The 23,966-nt window shown below is 42.9% G+C and overlaps 1 long non-coding RNA gene across 1 annotated transcript; it reads right to left on the bottom strand.

Annotated features, from left to right (window-relative positions):
* Positions 1-275: 275 nt before the first annotated feature.
* LOC115462448 lies at positions 276-18,006 on the bottom strand. The gene is made up of 3 exons (XR_003940851.1): positions 17,906-18,006; positions 1,366-1,393; positions 276-986 (listed from the first exon to the last, which is right to left on the bottom strand). It is a non-coding gene; the product is annotated as an uncharacterized LOC115462448 (long non-coding RNA).
* Between the last annotated feature and the right edge of the window lie 5,960 nt (positions 18,007-23,966).

Genomic DNA, 23,966 nt, shown 5'->3' with positions numbered 1-23,966 from the left:
AGGACTACGGCATTTGCTTTCTTTTGTGCTAGATCTTGGAAACATCATTTTATTGCACTACAAGGTTAGTGGTCTAGTGGTTCATTTGCACCTATTTTCTTAATGTCTTACCTTCTATGGTTGATACATTTTCTAAGGTTAATATGTCAATGACATATCATTGCTTTATTGTATTTAACCTTAAGACACTTCTGAAACTTTTAATTTATATATTGTATATTTTACTCTTTATATATGTATATTTACCAAGTATTTTCTATTTTATATAAGCACAGTATTTTCTGTTACACATTTCCATTATTCATCATTTCATGTCATGTCTTGCTATTTTTAACTTTTATGTTAAGTTTTATGTTAATTATTTCAGCATTATTTTTAGTAATTTATATGTTTACACTAGTTTTTACATATTTTATAGACTCCTGAGGCAGACAGCCAGCCCACCCTACTCCTTTTTTTGCTTGGCAGTTCTCCCCCAACATCCACACCCCCAAACACACATATATACCCCATTCATAATGGAGATAGATAGATAGATAAGGCCTTGTAGGTGAAAAGAGCCTGCAGCACAATGCTCTCACATGCAACTATAATAAAAATGAATGAAATGTGCATGCCCTGGTGAGACACCACTATGGCCAACATATCTAGCACATATGAAGTGCATGCAATACAGTGCCATGTTCACCATCTACCCTATGAACACAGCTATGCCTCTCTGTCATGGTCCGTGCCTGTGTAGGTTCCAAGACAACTTTTCTGTAGAGTACACAGATGTCCATATATCTTAAGGACCTATACAGTGATCAGTTCCACTCTCACATATGTCTTCCATACTACTTGGCTATCAGAAAGACACTGATGTGCTGAAAAGATGCTTCAGGTGGATGTGCAGGGATATGCCTTGATTCATCTACTGGATCCAACGGCATCTTGATAAGAAAGGTGGGTATCACGTAATACAACCCCCTTTGATATGCAGCTCACTGTGAAGAGAATGTTCGTTTTAAGCTTTTATCAATTTGGAGCCTCATTGTAAGACCTACATACACAGTACCCAGGATAAATCTCAAATACTATGATACACAGTGTAACATGTCAGTACCATGGACCACACACCTAGGCTATGAACTACACATTGATGAGCACTATGTATCAATCCAAGAGCTCTATGAAATGCAACCCAGAGCATGTATGTAACATCAGAGGCTAGACCCCATTAGTCAGGTGTGACCGACTACCACAGTGACACCCAATTTGTGCAACCATCATCGTCTATAGATGATAAGTAGGTATGCAGTGGTTGTCACACACCGTATCCCAAATATGGCCAATCCTTATCATGCATACAAATAACCTTCTTACCAGTCATTGCAGCATCACTATAAAAGATCTAGAAAAAGGACGAGAAGAGAATACTGTCAAAGACAAAACATTACATCATCTGGTGACGATTGAAATTAGAGGCCCTTTGCTTTTAACCTTCCATATCCCAACAGCACGGTAAAGTAAACTCAAGCGTTACATTAACATGAACAACATTTTATTCCATATCAATCAATGTTTCTCCAGCAATTAAATCTACAGAGTCTCTGGAGGTTATATATTCACACACACCAGAAAAAAGGTCATGAGAGATTTGAACCCTGATCCCCCATTAACAGGAAGTGCTCTATCCTTCAGGCCACATATAGAATCCCTAAACAGCACCTGAGACAGCACCAAATAGGTGCTATTCATCACAAGCTCTTTGGCAGCTTTCCATACTGTCACTGACCTTCGTGCAGTCCTGTCCCCAGAACATTACCCTGCTCAGAGAAGGAACTATCTACAGTATGTTCAATGCTAGATGCATATCACATGGTAGCCACAACCTTCTGGCAACCCCTGCCCTCAGGTCACCACGGGGCTCATTTTCAAAAGAGAAAAACATCCAAAAAGTGGCATAAACCGGCAGATGGATGCTTTTCTCTTAAAAACATCCAAATCACTATTTTCAAAACCTATTTTTAAGATGTGTTTCTATGCTGTTTATCAGCAGCATGTCAAAATCATAAGGGGGCATGTCAGGGGCATGTTAAGGGTGGGATTTGGGCATTTATAACACTTGGGTGTTTTCTGCCATACTGGAACAAAACAATAACGTCCAGGGCTAAAAGTTGGATGTTTTCATCTAGACCTGTTTTGATATTGACTAAGCCACAAAAAGTGCCCTAAATGGCCAAATGACCACAGGAGGAATAAAGGAATGACACCCTCTTGTTCCCCCAGTGGTCACTGACCCCCTCCCACCCCCAGCCCCCCTCAAAGATATGATTGAAACAGTACATACCAGCCTCTATAACAGCCTCAGATGTTATGGGCAATCCTATTAAAGCAGCAAGTAGGTCCCTGGAGTAGCCTAGTGGTTAGTGCACTGCACTCTAGAGAAGGGGACCCAGGCCCATAGCCCACTCTAACTGTTCACTTGAGGTGGAAAGTGTCAGCCCCTAAAACCCACCAAACCCTACTGTATACCCACATAAGTAGTATACCTCACTAGCATTTGTCAATTGATTTTGTCAGGTGACATGCCCACTTCCAGATTCTCAGCCAATCAGAAGCAAGGACATGCCCATGCCCCACCCAAGCTATGCCCACTTCCCACTCCTTTCATTTCATCACCAGATATGACATCTTGACCCCGCCCAATCCCCACCTCTTTTGCATAGCCATATCCCCATTCTCCACCCCCTTTAACATAACCCCAACCCAAATCCTGCCCTTTGTGGTTATATTATGGGAAGTGACATAGCTACACCCCTTTTTCCAAGATGGCTGCCACTAATATACACATCACATCACTTTGTCACTTCCCGTTTCCACTACTAGCCACCATCTTGTATGGGGTCACATGATGTAAAGTGATGTAAAAAAATCCCTGACACTGCCCTCTACAGCCATGGAGGAATGGGTGTAGCTTAACCTTTTTTCTCACAGGAAAGAAAGAAAATAGGAATTTGGGGGTTTTTTCTTTTCATTTTTCTTTCAAAAGGATACAAATCTGAATGCTTTATTTTGCTTTTAGCAGTGCTCACCTAAGAAATATACAAGTTTTAAAAAACTTACATGAAGCATCAGTAAAAAAAAAAAATAGTGAGGAAAATAGTGGTAGAATAAATGCTTTATATAGGGATTGTTTTGCCCTATTTATCTAGGAAGTATATAATGTTTTTAAAAAGTTAAGTAAAAGTATATGCAAAGAGTATGGACATAATCAGTAGCTGTTTAGCAGTGTTCACCTAATAAACATACAAGTTTTTAAAAAGTTACATAAAACACCAGTAAAAGAAATAGCAATGAAAATAGTGGCAGAATAAATGCTTTATACATGGATTATTTTGCCTTACTAAATTCCAGCCCCTCCTTCTGCCTAGCCATCCACCACAGCCCTCCTTCTCCCTAGCCATCCACCACAGCCCTCCTTCTCTTTTGCCATCCCCCCTAACCCCATCCTTCTTCCTAGCTATCCACCACAACCTCTCTTCCCAGCCATCCACCACAGCCCCTCCTTCTCCCAAGCCATCCACCACAGACCCCCTTCTCATCAGCCCAAACAGAACAATGCTTTATTTTGCTTTAGCCCTTTCCAAGAAGTGTAGACATAATCAATAGCTACTTTTCAGAGCTGGACATAATCCTCCCTTCTTTTCAGAGCTGGGGATTAAAGTTACACATAAGCAAACCTCTCTCTCTGCATCCGCTGAAAGGGAGAAAAAAAGCTGTGTTGAATCTGAATGCTTTATTTTGCTTTAGCAGTGTTCATCTAAGAAACATACAAATTTGTAAAAAGTTACATAAAGCACAAGGAAAAGAAATAGCAATGAAAATAATGGCAGGATAAATGCTTTATACAGGAATTGCTTTGTCTTACAGATTTCTAGCCCCTCCTTCTCCCTAGGCATCCCTGTAACACCCCCTCCTTCTCCTTAGCTATCCACATAGCCCCCCTTCTTCCTAGCCATCCCCCGTAACCCTCCTCTTTCTCCATGGCTATCCGCAACAGCCCCATTTCTCCCTTCATTTAGCAAAACAATCAGCCCAAAACAGAACAATGCTTTATTTTGCTTTAGCAGTGTTACAAGGTCACATGTATGAAAATGTAATAACACATGGCAAAGTTAGTCAAAATCATAGTCCAAGCATGCCTGGACAAGTCTGCAGGCAGTCTGTAAGAAGCCTAAGAAAGAACAACACGTGATCGAGAGATATAAAAAAAGTGTTACTACCATTATTACACCACCTCAGTTACTTTCCATCTATCGGGAATCAGAAAGATCAGCTAAACATGGAGTTCTACAAAACTCCTAATATGCAGAGGACCAGAAGGGGTAAACAGCCCTTGCTGTCAAAGAGAGGGTAATGACGCTGAGCAGTGGCGTAGCCAGGGGGGGGCACCAGGGGAGGGGCCGCTCCCCCAAACGGAGTTCTGCCGGCGCTGGCGCCTATTTTTTTTCAATGTGTTGCATTGTAAATGTGCTCTGGCACCGGCGGAAGTCCGCTTTCGCTCCCCCCATGCCGTCAACCTGGCTCCGCTTTTGACGCTGAGGCCAAGGGCTACCCACCAGTAATCAACCTGTCAGAATCACAAAACATCATTAGTGACCAGAACATATAGTGTATGGCTGAAATGGAACAGAAGGACCCGTTGCAGGGCCAAGAAATGACAGAGTCCTTGATGGATGAACTGCCATGTGCACAAAAGCTGTTTGACTCTCATGAAGACAACAAGACCTAGATTGCGAACAGAATCTAACCGTGACTGAAAATGCCACCGATTTGGCAGAAGACACGTTCGGAGATGCCATCGATGACACAGAAATATATCAAGTGGCTGAGGATACTATACACATGAATCTTCTAAACCAGACAGAGGAGTTGTCTCCCCCAGTTTCACAGGTATGCACGTAGTTTTGTTTTCTTTTTTGACAAAATATGTTCTGGGGTCAGTCACATGTTTATGCTGCTTGTGCTGCTGTGAAGACACCACCAAAATGTGCAAGGTATACAGAGATTTTGCAAATGGGCCTCCAGTCTCGAGGATGTCTGACATGTGATGGTGGTATCATATCAACCTTACTAAGTAACCGAGGATCCACACTCTTTACCTGAAAAGCATCTTCAGTTCACTCGTACAAATAGCAGTTTACTGCATTATACATCAATGTTGGTCCAAGGCTGTGGATAAAGGCTGTCATGGTTGTGCTTTGGATAGGTGGGGTCTGAGCCAACACGCATGCCTAAGATGGCACCTTGTCAGAGCAGAGAAACTGTGAGCACTTTGTGAGAGACTGTGCTTGGAGCATATTGTAGCCGTCATTCTGATAGCTGGGTATAAAATGGAAATACTGATGGTTTATAATGAAACTATTAACACCATCATGGACCTCACTGAAAGTGTAAAATCAGCACCTAATCCTATTGAAAAGCTAGATAGTTTTGCCAACAAATTGAAGGACAGAAATTATATAAATTATATACACTGCATTGTTCTTGAAAGAAAGCTTGATTCCTTTTACAAAAGCATGTAATTCACAATATGTTTGTGTCTGTTTCAGACTTTGGGGCATGTTTATAATCATTGTATTATACTTGAAAGAAAACATGATTCCTTTTATAAAACTGTGTAGTTCTCCATATGTTTGTATCTGTTTCAGACTTTGGGACATGTTGAACAGAGAAAACACGTACAAGTGTAGATCATGGCCTGTGCAATCTATGGTCGTTAAATAAAAAAATATGAAAAGGCAGTAGTAACTGATGTGCCATATATCATAATAATAAAAATCATAAAACTAATGAAGCGTAATGTGTGATTCTTATGAAACTGTGTAAAAAAGGTTCACAGCCTTTTGTTTTCTTCCAATGTCAGCACATCTGGTCGCAATCGACCTTTCTGACAGTGGCCCAAAAATGTATGGAGCTTCTCCTTCTTTGCAATGTATCTTTACCTTAAGCACGAATGGGAATTCAAGGGGGTGAATTGTTTCTCCAAGTTCATAGGTTCTTTTATTGACAAGCAGTTCAAGGACTACACTTTCATAGCTCACAATTTGAAAGGTTATGACAGTTATTTCATTGCCAGTCAGCTGTTGTTGGAAAAGATGTTTATGTGTTTGTTAGCAAAGGGCGGTAAGATTTACAAATCAGGGTTGACGCACTGGGCATTCGCTTTATAGATTCTCTAAATTTTCTGCCTATGAAGCTTAGCAAGCTCCCACAACAAGGCATGGGCTTTGAAGACAGCAAAGGGTACTTTCCTCACTTTTTTTAACACCATGGAAAATCAAAACTATGTGTGGAAAATGTCTGAAGAAAAGTGCTACGGCATTGAGAGCATGATGCCTGATGAGAAGAAGGTTTTCACACATTGGTACAGTGAAAACAAGCATAAGATGTTTGATTTACAAAAAGAACAGGCCTTCTTCTGTAAGCAGCATGTCTATATTTTACAAAAAGCCTGTGTCCTGTATAGAGAGGAAATGATGAAAATGACAGAGAGGGCTGCAGAGGTAATGTAAAAGAAATACTGGGGGGTAGGGCAATGATCGTAAGGAAATGTACAAACGCATTCCAATACATCACACTTGCTTCCATGTGTATGGTCATGTTCAGGTTCATGTGTTTACAACCAAGAACCATAGCTCTGCAGTTGGCCAACAATTATCATCAGCAAACCAAGAGTTATTCAACCACCAGTATTCATTGTCTGAGGTACACCGAGGACAACGAACACATACAAATCAGGCACATTTTAAAGGGTGGCGAACTGCAGGTGGGTGACTACTTTCTCGACGGTTATGCTGTCGTTAACAGCAAACGCACTGCCTTTGAATTTAACAGGTGCTTTTACCACGGCTGTATGACCTGCTATGAATCCATTAACGGACACCGCCTTTGGGTTTCTCAACTACAACTCACAGTGCAAGGCAGATGACCTAAAATAGAAAGGGTTTAAGGTCGTCAGTATTTGGGAACATGAGTGGGATAATTTGGTTAAAACAGATAGGGAATGTACGGCCTTTCTGAGCAAAGCTATAAGACCCAAACCTTACTTTCACAATGCACCTTATTGTAAGCAGAATAAATGCTGTGTGTCTGTACTATCAGGTTAAACAGGGTGAGAAAATACACTATTATGATTTTACCAGCCTGTACCCTTTTGTCAATAAAACTAAAGAATATCAGATCGGTCAATCCCAAATCATTTATGAAAATTTTTGCCTCCTCTCTGATTATTTCAGATGTCTGAAAGTCAAGGTGTTCCCACCGCTGGACTCTTTTTCCCTGTACTGCCCGTTAGACTGCATAGTAAACTTATGTGCCCATGATGATGGAGAAAGAGCTCTGGTGGGGATGTGGTGTACCGTAGAATTGGAAATGGCTATAGCAAAAGGGTACAGAGTGAGGGAAATCTATGAGGTCTGGTATTTTGAACAGACATCTCTACAACTCTTTGCAGAATACATAAACATGAATCTACAACAAAAGCAGGAAGCACCGGGGTTTCCTCAGTGGTGTACTGATGCTGAACAGAAAAACAGGTACATAGATGATTTCTATCAGAAATAAGATGTGCTTTTACATGCTGATCAGATAACTGTGACCTCTGCAAAATGAAAAATTGCAAAATTGTTCTTTAACTCTTTGTGGGGATATGTGGTCAAAGAAGAAATCTACCTGCCCCTAGCATCGTGAGAGACCCCGATGAGCTATATATGTATCAGTTTTCCCCCGAATACACCGTGTCATCTTGCGATCTTATAGACGATGATGCGGCGTGCATCATGACTGAACTTTGTGCACCACCAGATAACACTAACATCTTCATAGCCTCTTTTACAACTATGCATGCCTGGCTAGAGCTGCACATGGTTCTTTATGCTTTACAAGAACGCTGTCTTTAACAGGATAGAGACTCTGATTTTTGTGAGTAAAGAAGGTGATTGGGATCATCCTTTGGGTGACTAGGTATTTTCAAACAACTTAGACTTACAAAGTTCCATAGTAACCTATGGAACTTTGTAAGTCTAAGTGCTTTGAAAATGAGCCCCCTAGCTAGGTGAACTAATGAGCGAGATCCCTAAGGGTGAGCATATCAAAGAGTTTGTCTCGGCCAGCCCTAAAGCATACTGGTACAAGTTATCCAGCAGGGAAACACACCTGAAGGTCAAAGCATTAAAACATGTATGCTTTTGTAGATGAATACTGTTAGGGCAAAACAATCCCTGTATAAAAGCATTTATTCTACCACTATTTTCATCGCTATTTCTTTTACTGGTGTGTTATGTAACTTTTTTAAAACGTATGTGTTTCTTAGGTGAACACTGCTAAAAGCAAAATAAACATTCAGATTTGTATTCTTTAGAAAGAAAAAGAAAAAGAAAAAAGAAAACAAATGCCTGTTTTCTTTCTTTCCTGTGAAAAAAAAGGTTAAGCTGCACAAATTCCTCCACGGCTGTAGAGGGTGGTGCTGGGGTTTTTTTTTTTACATCACTTCCCATCACATGACCCCATCCAGCTAGTAGTGGAATCAGGAAGTGATGTAATGTATGCATTAGTGGCCGCCATCTAGGAACAAGGGTGTGGCTTTGATGTCATTTCCTGTGATATCACCAAAAGGGGCAGGGTTTGGGCAGGATTATATAAATGGGGTGGGGCTATACAAATAAGGCAGGGCAAGGAGTGTAACTATGCAAAAGAAGTTGGCTAGGGTGGGGTCATCATATCCGGTAATGTCAAAGGAGTCAGAGGAGTCAGCATGACTTGGGCCGGGTATAGGCATGGCTTGAGCATGTCCTGATTGGCCGAGAACCTGAAAGTGGGCATGTCACCTTTCAAAATCAATTAGTTTGACAAATGCTAGTGAGATGTATTACTCACATATAGGTGACACCTGCAGCCATAAGGGCTATTGTAGTGGGGTACAGTAAGTTTTTGGTGGGCTTTGGAGGGCTCATCATATAATATAAGGGGGTAAGGGTGAGATGTGTACCTGGGACCTTTTATGTGAAGAACACTGCAGTTCCCCCTAGGGTGCCTCACTGCTCTGCTGGGATATCTGTGTGGCCAGTCTACTAAGAATGTTGGCTCCTCCAACATACCAATGGCTTGATTTTGTACATTTTTCACTTGGATGGGGTTTTGTTTTTTTAATGGTCCAAAAAGATAGACACACTAAGCATAAAACATCTAGAAAAAATCTAGGAAATTGCCATTTTTGAAACAGGGATAGACTTTTTCAGGTTAAAAAATGGTCATGTTCACCACTTGATTTTTGTATGCTTTCAGCAAAACATCCAAAGTTGGATTTAGATGTCATATCGAAAGCGCCCCTCTATGTCACCTATTTGTAAATATTTGCTTTCACAACATAAGTGTCTATCTGGAAAGCAACCTTAGGTATGGTGTTGAATAAAGCACTTGTTACACACCCATGCCCCTGACTCAACACGGTGAATATATTGATCATCTGTACCTGCCATAATCCCAACCATATGCTCAAGTGGACTCAGCTATATATGTCTCATGCAGTCCGAGTGATGTGGATGATGACAGCAGTGGCCTATATCAACAAGCAGGGATTCACCAGGAGTCAGACATTGTAGCAGTAGCCCTTTGCCATTGGGCAGAGGCAAACCTTTTGGCTTTGTTGGCAGGCCACATAGCAGGCAACTACAGTGTTCATTTTCACCTACTTACTGGAGGCTAGTGCTGCCAATACAAGGGTCCAAAAAGGACAAAGTTATTTCTGTTTGGGGGGGGGGGGGGGGAAGTAGTGCTGCTTCTTGGGGAGGAAGGTTAGAAAAAAGTGCTGGCTGTTTTGGGGTGGTTGGGAGAAAGAGTGCTGCCTGTTTGTGTGAACTGGCGATCGTCTGTTCGTTGACCAGTTGTGGACATCAGAAGGGTTTGAGTAGCATTTTGCGTTGGATCCTGTCACGTCCCCTGCAGGGAATCTGGGTCTGAGAAATAACAGGGTCACATCAGGAGACAGCACCTCATGCCTGGAATAGACTTCCCGACCTTGTACATCTAGCTCCGTCCTTGGCCATTTTCAAATCCAGGCTAAAAACCCACCTCTTTAATGCTGCTTTTGACTCCTAACCTCTACTCATTTGCCCTGTACCCTTTTATCCCCTCCTTTAATTCCCTTAGCTCTTAGTTGTTCTGTCTGTCTATCTGTCTGTCCTACTTAGATTGTGAGCTCTTTGAGCAGGGACTGTCTTTTTATGTATGATGTACAGCGCTGCGTATGCCTTGTAGCACTATAGAAGTGATAAGTAGTAGTAGTCTCATGTTCATCTGTAATGCACCCACAGCCAATCCCAGCTTCACGTACATTATACATTGGTTAGGATGAGACAATGGTAATAGATCTATGTAATGTGACACTAAATGGCATGCATGTTTTTTCAACAAACAGAAATCTGGCCCACCCTGGACAGGACCCATGAGGAGGAGATGCAGGAGCAGAAGGAGGAAGCCAAGGATCCAGAGGATAAGTAGTTGGAGGATAAAGAGAACAAAGAGAAACTTGAGGAGAAAGTGGCAGGGACAGAAGAAACATCGGACATGGAGGAGGTTCAGTGGGAGGGGCATCCTTCAACACTATTTGGCTTCATGTCCCCCATTATGAGTCATGGTGAAGCCTCAGGTCCACTGCTTGCCACAAGGTCTCCCCAACATCCCTCTACAACAGAACCTGTAGAAGAGATAGACCCCTATGTAGAGATGCCTCCCCTGGAGGACGCAGAGGTTGAGGGACAAGAAGCACAAGATGAACAGACAAGCCAGAACACCTGGTTGACACCAGCTGTCACAGAAAAATCAGAGGTAAAGCATGGACAACAGGCCATAGGGGCCAGGTCAGAGGCTCCTGCCATGGAACTGATAGCTCCTCAAGAGGCCCTAGAGAGTCCCACTCATGCTGATGTCTTGCAGTCAACACAGGCAATGCACCATGACATGCAGCAGGGCCTCACTGAAATGATGAAAGCATTGTGTCTCATTCTCTAAGATTCTGGAGAAATTAGTTCACTCTTAGCTTGTGCAGTACATTGAACACAGCAATGTCTTCCTTCCTTATCAGTCAGGCTTCTATCTCAATCACAGCAATGAGACACTACTATTAGCTCTACAGGACTTTATCTGTACCTCTCTAGATCAATGATGTTTTATTATCTTGATTTCTCTTGACCTATTTTCAGGTTTCGATTTGGTAGATCACATGCTTTTACTCCGCTGCCTTCACTCCATTGGCATCTCTGGCATGGTCCTTTCCTAATTCTCCAGCTATCTCACAAACTGCTCTAACCAACTCTCCTTCAACCGTTCCTCTACATCACCCTTTCCTCTACTCTCTGGAGTACTGCAGGGTTCTTTTCTCTCACCTAACATCTTTAACATCTTTCTGGCACTGCTGTGCACCATCATCCAAAGACCATGCTTGCATTCCCTTCTGCTACGCTAACGATATCCAGATTTGCTGTAGGGTCTCAGACACTTCCTCCATTACTCGTCTCAATTCCTGTCTGACCATGTTTTGACCTGGCTCAAATCTAATCTTTTTTTTTAATTTCTCCAAATGTGAAGCTATTCTCTTCCCATATTCCTGTAATGTGTCTCTTCCTACCCTTCCCTGAATGGTCACCTACTCTGATTTCAAACATCATTTAAAATTCTGGGAGTTACTTTTGACAGTTTTCTCACTTCAAATTGATGCGGTTCTTTACGCGTCCTTCTTTGCACTTCAAATTGATGCGGTTCTTTACGCGTCCTTCTTTGCACTTTACCGAGTCAATCTGTCCACCCCTTCCTTCCAGCCACTCTATTGCACCCTTTTATCCTTGATCTTGTTATTTCCCCACCTTGATTGCTATAATGGTCTTTATGCCGGTCTTCCTCTTTACTCTCTCAAATGCCTCCATCTGCCGTCAAACCTTTACACAATGCTCACCAGTTCAATCATGCCATTCCCCTTTTTCTTTCTGAATACTGGTTTCCCATCTCCGCCCCCCTCAAATACAAACTTCTCCTACTGGTTACAAATCCAAGCTGCCCCCTGCCCCTTCCTACCTCAATAACCTCTGTATCCCCTACACCCTCCTCCGCTGCCTTTGCTTGGCCAATAACAACCTCCTCACACTTCCTTCATCCTCACTTATTTGTCACACTACCACTCGTGAATCTGCTCCACATCAGAAATCAGCCTGCCCTGCCCTCCTTTAAGCAGGCCTTAAAAACCCATCTTTTCTCCACTGCCTTTCTCTGTACGACTTAGTACACGTCTCTACTGTCCCCCTTCCTCAGACTTAACTCTATCCCTCCCTTTTCCTTTTCTTCTAGTTGTAATACCTTATCTAAACCACTTTAATGCCTATGTGTAGGCTGCTAGTGGTACATCAAGTGTGTTTAAATAAATAAAATTAGTTACCTGGAGGGTGATGGTGGTGCTTAGCATGACTCGCTCAGCTCTGCACCACCTGAGCCACATTTGTAATTAAAGAGTTTGTGCTACATATAGGGCCCATGAGGGTAGTGCAGTGGTGTGCCACTGGGGAGAGCAGGATGCCATTTATAAGAAAAGGTTGTTTGGGTAGGGGAGGGTTTGGGTGTTGAAGTTGATTGTTTGGAGGTAGGTCCTTGAGGGAAGAGGAAGGAAGGAAGGGTTATGGGCAAACACTGCCATCGTGGGGGCAACAGCCTGGGTGTATGAGTGTAGGACAGGGATGGGTTTGCATTGGTGAGGGGTGCTGCAAGGGTTATATCATGTATCATATTGTCTAAGTGTTCCCTTTTGTACAGTGCCATATATGTTGAAGTCAAATGCAATTAAACTATAGCATTTCTTACACTCATCTTTCATGGTTTTTGCTCAGAACCTTGTAATTGGGGTGGGGTATGATGACACAGGACCATGCTCTTCTATGGCGTACAGGCACCCGTACACTGGTTAATGCTGTGCATATTATGCATTCTTGTCATAGTATTTCTCACATGTACAGCTCAAACAGCCATAGGCACAGGGCAGGCAGAGTCATCAATTATCAGGTGTGGCAGAGTATATCTACACAACAAAACCTTTTTGTGTTACAGCCATAAGCATACGGCATGGGGAGTTATCAATTATCAGGTGTGGCAGAGTACATCTATACAGCAATGCCTTTCTGCGTCGCAGCCAGGGCAACCGACATCTAATGACATTGATCTTTGCCCACATGCCCACCATGTCAGACAAACATGGGTATGTTAACTTTAAAAACAGCACAATGCTGCCTCTGTGATCTCAAGACACATTTAGACAGGTTGTTTGTTTATCATATCATTATTATTTCACACTCTGGAAGGGCTACAGCACCATCTCATGACAGACACTGAATGCCCAGAGGAAATCCTTCAGAGGCATCAACTATAGTGGGTATTTTATATTTCTGGGGACACAGAGGAAAAAACAAAGTTTGTGCCTGGAAGCCATATCCATAGTCAGTAAAATAACCACGTAGATAGTATTCCTGAAGGCAACAGAGCTGCCACTGATGGCTGGACATAACTTTTATGTGCAATGTAGGTCCAAACATGAGTCCATTGTCCATTTCCACAACTCTGCTTTGCAGAGAAAAACATTCAAGAAGAGTAGACACTGTCTATTTAGGGGGTCTTAGCACAGTAAAACCCACATTAGGAAAAAAAGCCCCCAGAATATATAATTAGCTACAATAATGCACATTTTCAATGTCCATTATATAACTTACAAGATTTTGAACGACCATTGGGCTCATTTTCAAAAGGGAAGGACGCCCATCTTTTGACATAAATCAGAATATGGGCATCCTTCTCACAGGGTCGTCCAAATCAGTATAATCGAAAGCCGATTTTGGACGTCCCTAACTGTTTCTGTCGCAGATACGGCCAAAGTTCAAGGGGGCGTATCAGAGGCATAGTGAAGGCGGGACTTGGGCATGCCTAACACTTGGATGTCCTCAACCCATAATCGAAAGAAACAAGGACGTCCCTGACGAACACTTGGACGACTTTACCTGGTTGTGTTTTTCTTATGACCAAGTCACAAAAAGGTGCCCGAAATGACCACCGGAGAGAATCGAGGATGACCTCCCCTTACTCCCCTAACGGTCACTAACCCCCTCCCACCCTCAAAAAATATCTTTCAAAATATTGATTGCCAGCCTCTATGCCAGCCTCAAATGTCATACTTAGGTCCACCACAGCAGTATGCAGGTCACTGGAGCAGTTTTAGTGGTTGCAGTGCACTTCAGGCAGGCGGACACAGGCCCACCCCCCTACCTGTTACGTTTGTGAAGGAAACAGCGAGCCCTCCAAAACCCACTACAAACCCACTGTACCCACATCTAGGTGCCCCCCTTCACCTGTAAGGGCTATGATAGTGGTGTACAGTTGTGGGTAGTGGGTTTTAGGGGGGGTTGGGGGGCTCAGCACACAAGGTAAGGGAGCTATGTACCTGAGAGCAATTTATGAAGTCCACTGCAGTGCCCCCTAGGGTGCCCGGTTGGTGTCCTGGCTTATGAGGGGGACCAGTGCACTACAAATGCTGGCTCCTCCCATGACCAAATTGCTTGCATTTGGTCGTTTCTGAGATGGACGTCCTTGGTTTCAATTATTGCCGAAAATCAGAAACGACCAAGTCTAGGGACGACCATCTCTAAGGATGACCACATTTCAGGATTTGGGCGTCCCTGACTGTATTATCTAAACAAAAGATAGACATCCATCTTGTTTTGAAAATACAGGTTTCCCCGCCCCTGGATGAGGACGTTTTGCGAGGACGTCCTCATCAAAACTTGGATGTCCCTTTCAAAAATGCCCCTCCATATGTGTTATTAGCACTGCATCATTTCCAAAATGGCCGACTCCAATGTCCATGTTTCTTGCACATCCATAGATGTGGTCCATTTTGAAAAAATTGACATCCTTTTTTTTTGTCCATGATATTTTATTAAATGTAAGATAAACTATTAAATGTAAGAAACTATGCAATTCAATCCCACATGATGATATCAGTATTGACAACTTTCTTGATGAACTAGACCCAATCATGGACGAGATTCCTGCTGATTGCTCCTGGGTGAACTTCACACTTCTTACCAATGAGGAAATTTCTACAGCAATATCCAAACTCTCAAAATCCCATTGTACCTTGACCCATGCCCTAATTATCTAATGAAAAAAGCTCCATCACGTTTCATTTCAGACCTCACCATTCACTTAAATTTCCTTCTTCAACAGGGATCCTTCCCCACTGAACACGCTGACATACTACTTACGCCAATACCAAAGAATATCAAGAAACCAGCAGGTGACATTACCAACTACTGCCCACATCCATCCCACTATTGACTAAATTGATGGAAAACAGAGTAACCTCCCAATTCAACGAATTCATTCAAAAATTCTCCATTCTACATGAGTCGCAATCGGGCTTTCGATCAGCTCACAGCACAGAAACTACTACTAAACCTAATATCCAAATTCAAGCTTGAAATTTCATTTATTTCTTTGACTGCACAGCACAGACGCTCACGCGAGTGATCTGGCTCACGCTTCAGAACAAAGTCTTTTCCAAGACCACTACAATACAGACTATTTTACAGCATTGCTAATTCTGGATCATCGTTATCGTTCTCAACTCCAGTATTTAGACTCCTGATGTAGGCCCTTTGGCCGAAATGCAATGTTGTGTCGAGTCAATATACTGATTAATAAAGTTTGGTTCATCTTCACTCTGGGACTCCTGGTTTTTTTACCCACTGCTTTGTTGTGTTCAAAGGGTGTTTCAACATTCCATCCTACAAACCTCTCTTAAATGCCTAACAGTACCTTTTGTAACTTTCAGTTCAATCTGGTAAATACTACACCATCATAGAGAAGCAGCATGGTACTTTCTTAAGATTCCAAGCCCTGTACTCATCACAGCATACTATCATTCATCTCACCTTTCCCCCAGACCCAGCCTAAGGATTTTCTCTTTCAATTCTCAAACCCACCTTCAGACTCTCCCCTATCACACTTCAAAACCTTTTTCACCCTTTCTTCTAACACATTTAGGATTTTTCTCATTTAATACTCTCACAAACAGGAATCACAATCTCCCTCCCTCTAACCAGACACTCACCATCTGTATCTCAACTGTGCACTTCAGCACTCATACCTTTCCCAAATACAACTTAAAACTTTTTCTTTCTTTCTCTCAAGCCACCACCAACACAACCTCTCACTCTCACTGTTTTCACCTTCTCCTTCTGCCCAACTCTCAACTGACCAGCAAGCCATTGCCAAGGCAACCAGGTCTCAGCTTGCTCAGCTGTTGTCCCAGAGTGATGTCACTATAGAACCCTTATTTTTATTCCTCTGGAGGAGCTCAGGTAAGATTATTTTAACCCCTTAGGGTTACAGAACCTCAGCATGTGTACGCTGGAAGAGAGGAGGGAGAGAGGAGATATGATAGAGACTTTTAAATATCTCAGGGGCATTAATGTACAAGAAGTGAGCCTTTTTCAAATGAAGAAAAACTCTGGAATGAGGGGGCATATGATGAAGTTAAGAGGAAATAGGCTTAGGAGGAATCTAAGAAAATATTCGTTCACAGAAAGGATGATAGAAGCATGGAATGGCATCCAGGTGGAGGTCATAAAGATGAGGACTGTGTCAGAATTTAAGAAAGAGTAAGACAGGCATGTGGGATCCCTTAGGAAAAGGAAGAGTTAGTGTTTATGGAGGATGGGCAGACTCATAGGCGGTCGGTGGCCCAACTGTTTGGGGAGGCTAAGGGGGACGGGGTTATGGGTGGGGCCAGGGGTGGAGCTTAAATCCATAATTGTCTGATAACATACAGAAAAAAAAATAAAAATAAAAGTCACAATTAATACCTTTTATTAAACTTAGATATTAGATATTGTAAAAAGGACACACAGGAGACCTCGTAGCACTCTGCTGACTTGCCTCTGGAACTCAACAGCTCCCACTATCCCCACACAGGAGACCTCCTCTGGAGACTGATGCCCTTTTCCTTTCAGCTTCACTTTGAGTTCGCTAGTCCCCCAGAACCCGCCTGTAGTCAGGTGGGCCTTTCTGCACACTTCCCTGGGGATACAATTATTGCCTGGGTCCCACCAACCCTCTGTTCTTCCCTTGGTTTAAACTTTCAGACACTGTTCAACTGCCAAGGGTAGCAGGGATTCTCTGATGTCCTTGTCTTCAAAAGGGGTTATCCAACAACAAGGTGCCATCTGGGATAATGCCCTTTGTAATCCCCCACAGAGGTGCTCTCTGGTGTGCAGTGGCCCTCTAGTGGCTCCTGCCCAGCCTCACCAGCCTTTTGCCTCAGGGAACCACCTGGCAACCAGACTTCTCTGAGACTGCATTGACTCAGGCCTCTATGTTTGGTCCTCCCCTTTCCCTCAGGGTGACCTCTTTCTTAACCTGCAGTCCTGGCCCGGCCTCTCCACTGTATCCCCTGGTAACCGACCCCCCCTACCAGTTCTTCTGGTGGGGCCCCCAGGTCACCCTTCTCTGGATAGTAGCACAGCTTCCTCTGCTTGCAAAAATATGCAAATTAGCTGGTTGCATGTAAATTCAGTTTATTAGCTCGGTTACAATCTTGTGGGAACCTGGCCTGCCCACTATTAATCTGTTACTGCGATTCACCCCTGAGACCATTTACTGGGGACATCTGGGTCTCAGGGTATAACAGCCTCCTCCCCTGGATAGGACCTTCTTTATTCACATTAACCTTACGGTCCTATCCTCCACCCCATGGCTGTTTGTTCTTTTTACCAGTTTCACAGTTGCAATTGTCCACAACCTCAGCACCTGCTCCCCACCAGGTAAGTACCTTTTTGGGCTTGGAGGGACCCTTCTCCTGCCTTTTCTCTTGAGCTCTCCTTCAGCAGTTCTCTTGAGCTCTCCTTCAGCAGGCCTCTTCCTTTAGTCTTTCTGCTAGTATGTCAGGCTCTGGGTGTTGCAGATCCCCCTATCTTCTCTCTCCTCCCTTGGCTTAGAGGGTGCTTTTATAGGGTGCCCACTAATCCATCCCACCTCTCTTTAGGCCTCTCCCCCTGCTTCCAGAAAGGTCCGCACCCAGAACTCTCTCCACCTTTCCAGCTTCCACTCAGAGAGTCCCCCTGGTGGCCTCCCAGGGAAGTACAAGTCCTAGGCCAGGAGCACCCCCTAGCTGTTCCTTCTGGTCACTACCATGGACTATACTTTTTGGCTCCCTCTAGTGGCCAGAATGGGCATTTTTAGGTTTTCACTGGGAGAGCGCCCTCTGGCGGCCTCCTCATGTAAGGGCAGTCACTGTGTTTATCACAATATGTATCATATGTCAAAGAATAAAGTGGTTGCTCAAAGCATATACTAACCACAATCGCTCAACTGCAAAACACTATGCACAACTTTGTGCAAAAACACACACAGAACCTTATTACATTGGGCAGAACCTAATACACCAATATACCACCCATACGGAAAATGCAGACCGTCAACAATATGAAACAAGGGATCATAATATCATGATACGTGTAGAGCCACAAAACACCCTAATTCATGTTTAATTTGGGATAAAATGCCATAAATAAGTAAATAAATATAAACTTTTAATGTTGAGCACCTAATTCTCAAAGTGGACATATTCCAAACACTATAATGAAAATAAAATGATCTTTTCTACCTTTGTTGTCTGGTGACTTTGTTTTTCTGATCATGCTGGCACAGTATCCAATTCTGCTGCTATCTGTCCTCTTAAGTCCGTTTCCAGGGCTTCCTTTCCATTTATTTCTTTACTTTCTGCCTTTCTTCTTCATTTCTTGCCCTAAATCCTTAAGTAAAAGTTGGGTCCTCCACAGACTTTACTGTCCAGTGGATCCAGCTTCTGCCTATTTTCTTCCTCCATGTGCAGTTTTTCTCTCTTCCTTTTCCCTCATCTCCTTCCTCACTCTTCCCTCCCCTCCGTGTCCAGCAACCCTCCTCTCCCCTGCCCTCCATCCACCCATGTCCAGCAACTCTCCTCTCCCCTGCCCTCTCCTCTCCCCTTCATCCACCATGTGCAGCAACCCTCCTCTCCCCTACCCTCCATCCACCCATGTCCAGGTCGTCCATCATCTCTCCCATCTGCTGCCCTCAGCTTCCCGATAGCCCTCGTTGATGGAAAGATCTAGTTGTGAAGGAGAAGCTCTGGAATGCCACAGCATCAGCGGAGCAGAGTCTCATGCTGATTAGCCAGTCATCGCAAGAAGTGGCTTAGAGAGACAGCTGTGGATGAAAGTGGCCCAAATTTACAATGACAGACAGGAGGGCCATTTTGCTATATGGATACTGTGTCTTTCCTACTAACATCTTTTGGAACTGTACAACTGGTAACCTACCCTTTACAATTTTCAAAAGGACCATTATGTCCAATGCAGAAATTATGAAAATTTGACAGATTAAATTCCACTTGGTTTAGCTAAATTATGGAAAAAGTTTGAATCCAAGTTAGTCTCCAGGTGTACGCATTTTCACTGCATAAATCTAGACAGGCATCAGGGTTTTTGTTTCCTGTATTAACTCTGCAATGTAGAAGTTAGAAAAGCATAATGAAGAGAAACTGAATTTTGATCTCAAAAGGCAGTGCATCATTTCTTTATGGCACTCCTCACTAGATTCTCTTATTTAGTTATAAATGAGTCTAAATAAAGCATGACAAGCAATTCTGTGCTGGATAATGCATGTTGGAACTCTGGCATATTCTACTTGCTTGTATGGTCTGATGTTTCAATGATAAATTGGAAAGAGCTTAACGTCAACAATGCCTTCTCCCCTCTTCCTGGTATGAGAATAATCCATTTTTCTTCTTTCAGTGCATTTGATTTCGTTTCCTTCCTGCCCCGCCCCCCCCTGCCCTACCTTTAAATATTGTATTTTTCCTGGAGTTGCGGGCGGCGCCGGCATTGAAAGCAGCAGCAGGCTCATCTCGGCTCCAGCCTTCCCTCGCATGGCTCCACCCTCGCAGAAACAGGAAATACATCAGAAGAGGGCAGAGCCATGCGAGGGAAGGCTGGAGCCGAGATGAGCCTGCTGCTGCTTTCAATGCCGGCACCGCCCGCAACTCCAGGAAAAATACAATATTTAAAGGTACGGCGGGAGGCCGGGGCAGGAAGGAAACGAGGGCCGGGGCAGACGGGAGAGGTGATGGACGACCTGGCTGGGGAGCGGGGAAGCCTGCAGCTCACGGAGTGGAGGCAGCAGGGGGAAAAGGTTACGGTTGGTTTGGCTGGGGAGGCTTAGCCTCCCCAAGCCTCTTATACGGGGTGCCTATGGGCAGACTGGACAGGCCATTTGGCCTTTATCTACTAAAATGTTTCTATGTTTCTATGACCATTGGAAAGGAAGTTTTGGCCCGCAAGGGTAACTTTTCACCTGCAAAGGCTGAGATGCTGGTTAGGAAAGTTGTGGATGTAGGCACAGAAGCACACAGTCTTCGCAAACTCAAAACCACAAAGAACACAGCGAAGATGACACAACAATATAGTCTTCAGACGATGTAGAATAAATTCTGCACCTGTATGACATAGTTTACTGAGTACTGATTTTGTATTAGTATAACATTTCCTTTCTCAGTGGAGCTTTTTGAACAAGGTCTCCTTCTGATTACAAGCTGACAGCCATAGTAATTTTCCAAGTCCATATATAAGAATATAAGTCTCCTGAGGCAGGCCGGTTGCTGAAAGATGGCCGTGTCAAGTCCTGTAGATTCACATGACTTATCTGGACCTATTAATAAATTGGAATTAATTCTACATCGTCTGAAGACTATATTGTTGTGTCATCTTTGCAGTGTTCTTTGTAGGAAAGTTGTGGCCCACCACCATACCCTGTTTGACAAGCTGTCCTAAATTCAAATGTTTAGCTATCTGGCTGAATATTGGCCAGGACTCACATAGCAAAAAAAAAAAAATCCCCCTCTCTGGTCTCAATCCCTTCTCCCCCAGTTACAGGACTCCAAGTCCCCTCCCCCTTCCCTTTGACCACACAGACCCCTCCCACTCCTCCAACATACAGGATAGGCCTCCATTAGGGATGGTGGTGGCAGGAGCAAAGCCCACTCACTGCTGCTCCTAGCGACTGCCTTTCTACAATGGCTGCCGTGGCCTTTAGTGGCAGCCTCAAGGTACTTCATAAGGGGGGATCAGAGGGCATCTGCATTTTTTATTTTTATTTTTGTTATGCAGGTCCTGGCTGATAGTCAGCCAGGTCCTGCATAACTGTCTTATGTGGGCTCCAGCTGGATATCAGCGGGGACCCATTTAAGCTCCGGCGTCTAGCTCTAGAACAGTTTGCTCTGCATATTTGGTGTCAATGCCCGCACATGGCCCAGCACTGAATATATGGAGTTAATTTAGCTGGCTATGGTCAGTGTTTTAAAAATGCTGATTGCCACCAAGTGTGTAATTCATTAATCTTTTACCCGTTGTTTGTGAATGCATGCACAATGTAGATATTTTACCATATTCCTAGAGGATCACTATGGCTATGATAAGCTCTGCATGGTAGGAGGATACACACTACACACTACATTCAATGGCCACACCCATAATTGAACCAACACCTATAAACATAAATGACCAGAACTGCACAATACATTCCTGGCTTTTGATGGTAACAGTCACCATCTGTAGCAAGACAGCAGTGCCTCTGGAATGACAAGTTTGTGTTTCTTCTGTTTTGTGCCCCCCAAATGCCACCAAAAGCATCCTGTGGATGGGTCCGTACTATGAAGCGTGTATGGCATGACCTCAGCTGCTGAGAGATATGCTGCCACATTGCTGTCCTCACCATGGTGAGTTTTCCATATATGAGGGTGAATAGCACCAGAAAGTATCACACCTTCTCCCAGGGTGGATCCATGTTTTGCAAAGCTCATTGGTTTGTATCCAGCATATTCTGTTTGGTGCTACGTGATCAGTGAGTTGACAACACATATACAAGTAGGACTCTTCGTTTTGCATTCATTACTTGGTGTATTTATTGACCCCTGATGCAGACGCTTTTTAGCGTCGAAACACGGCCTGTGTCGGGTCGTTATCTCTGATATAATAAAGACTGTTGGACTCACGTCTCCAGTGGTGAATCGTCTATTAGTCTCTACTTTTGCCTTCTGTGGTCTGTCATAAGTTACACAAGTTTTAATGTATATTATAAATAATTATTGTTTCAGACTCCTGATGCAGGCCCTCAGGCCAAAACACAATGTTGTGTTGAGTTGCTTTTGATTTTTAATAAACCTTGTTTTAACTCAAGATATTATGTGCTCCAGTCTCTGGAACCCGTGGTCTTAGTTCCCACTTTTCTTCTCTTCTTGAGCTACTCCATGGGATCTTTTGAGTGCTCCACACATGTGGATTCTCTTTGGACTCTTTTAATTTCCATACAGACAATGAAGCATATTCTATAATAATGCGTGTAACTTAATTGGTTAACTAGCTAATCAACACTGTCAATTGGATGTTAACAAGCAATTATCAGCACTAATTGGCATTAATTAAGATTTACATGCACAACTCGCTAAGTGTATTCTGTAACGTGGTGCACATAAATTTTAAGTTGTGTAGTTGAAAAGGGGGCGTGGCCATGGACATTTTGAAAATCTATGCGCGTTGTTATAGAATACACCCGCTCTGTGCCTAATTTAGGTGTCAGGATTTACGCCAAGTAAAATGTGACATAAATGGCCATGACTAAATTTGGTCGTGTGGAGAGACGCTTGGCATATTCTATATACTGCATGGAAATTTAAGTCTATTCTATAAAATTTAGGCATACTTTAGAAAATACACCTAGGCATATTTTTTCACGCAGAATTTTCAGGCGCCATATATAGAATTTAGCCCTTGATGCTTAAATTAGTGCACATTAACAGCTACTGCACAAACACAACTGCTTTGCGTTATTTTTACAATTAGCATGTACTAATTCATGCGTAAGGGCATTTTGTGTTAGGTGGTGTAACTAGGAGGGGCATGGGCAGACAATGGGAATAAAGAGTCTACTGCAGCTAGTGCGGGTCCCTTTAGCACCTCCTAAATAGGAGGCCCTAACTGCATCTGCACAACTGTGAGCAGGGTACCGTGCACTAATAGACATTTTTTTATTTATATATTTCATTTATTAACCAGGTATATAATAATCCATAGACCTGAGCAGAATCAGAAAAAAATATATAAGTAAAAATATACAGAAGTAAATTATCTATTATTTAGTCCACCATATTTAGGGGTCAAAGAAGAAAAATCCCATGAGAAAAAGAAAAGAATGAATGAATACACAAATTAACTCCTGCAGCCGTTTTGCATTAACTCTGAGGCTGGTCACTCAAACCCACTCTGGCCACAATAAAATCATTCAATTGTTTGGGTTCAAAAAAAAGGTAATTCTTAGACTGAAAAAAAATACAACACTTAACAGGAAATTTCAAAATAAATGTGGTCTGAGAGTCAAAAATTCTTTCCTACACCTCTGCATAGCTTGTGACAAATCAGGAAATATACGTATATTTGAACCCAAAAACTGCTCATTTAAATGTTGAAAATATAACTTCAAATCTTAATCTCTATCACGTTCCAAGGCAAATGTCACTAGGAGTGTCATTTTAGCTGTTATAACCTCCAAGGAGCTTTTCAGAAAGGTATTTTAACACATGTTCTGCAAATGAAGTGGTGGACATGCCTCCAAATAGGTGCCATGTTAAATTTCACTTACGTCACATTAATTTCTTGCATTAAAGCGTGCTAACTACCAATATTAACGTGCTTTAGTATGAAGACCCTTTTGACTATTATTGTATTCTTTACTAGGGGCTATCAATTAAACTTCTATCTAGGTTGTAGGTGCTGTAGAATACTTCAGCCAAATTTAACATA

This window comes from Microcaecilia unicolor, chromosome 2 (genome assembly GCF_901765095.1).
Source record: "Microcaecilia unicolor chromosome 2, aMicUni1.1, whole genome shotgun sequence".
NCBI lineage: Eukaryota > Metazoa > Chordata > Amphibia > Gymnophiona > Siphonopidae > Microcaecilia > Microcaecilia unicolor.
This window is presented reverse-complemented; position numbering and strand designations above follow the sequence as displayed.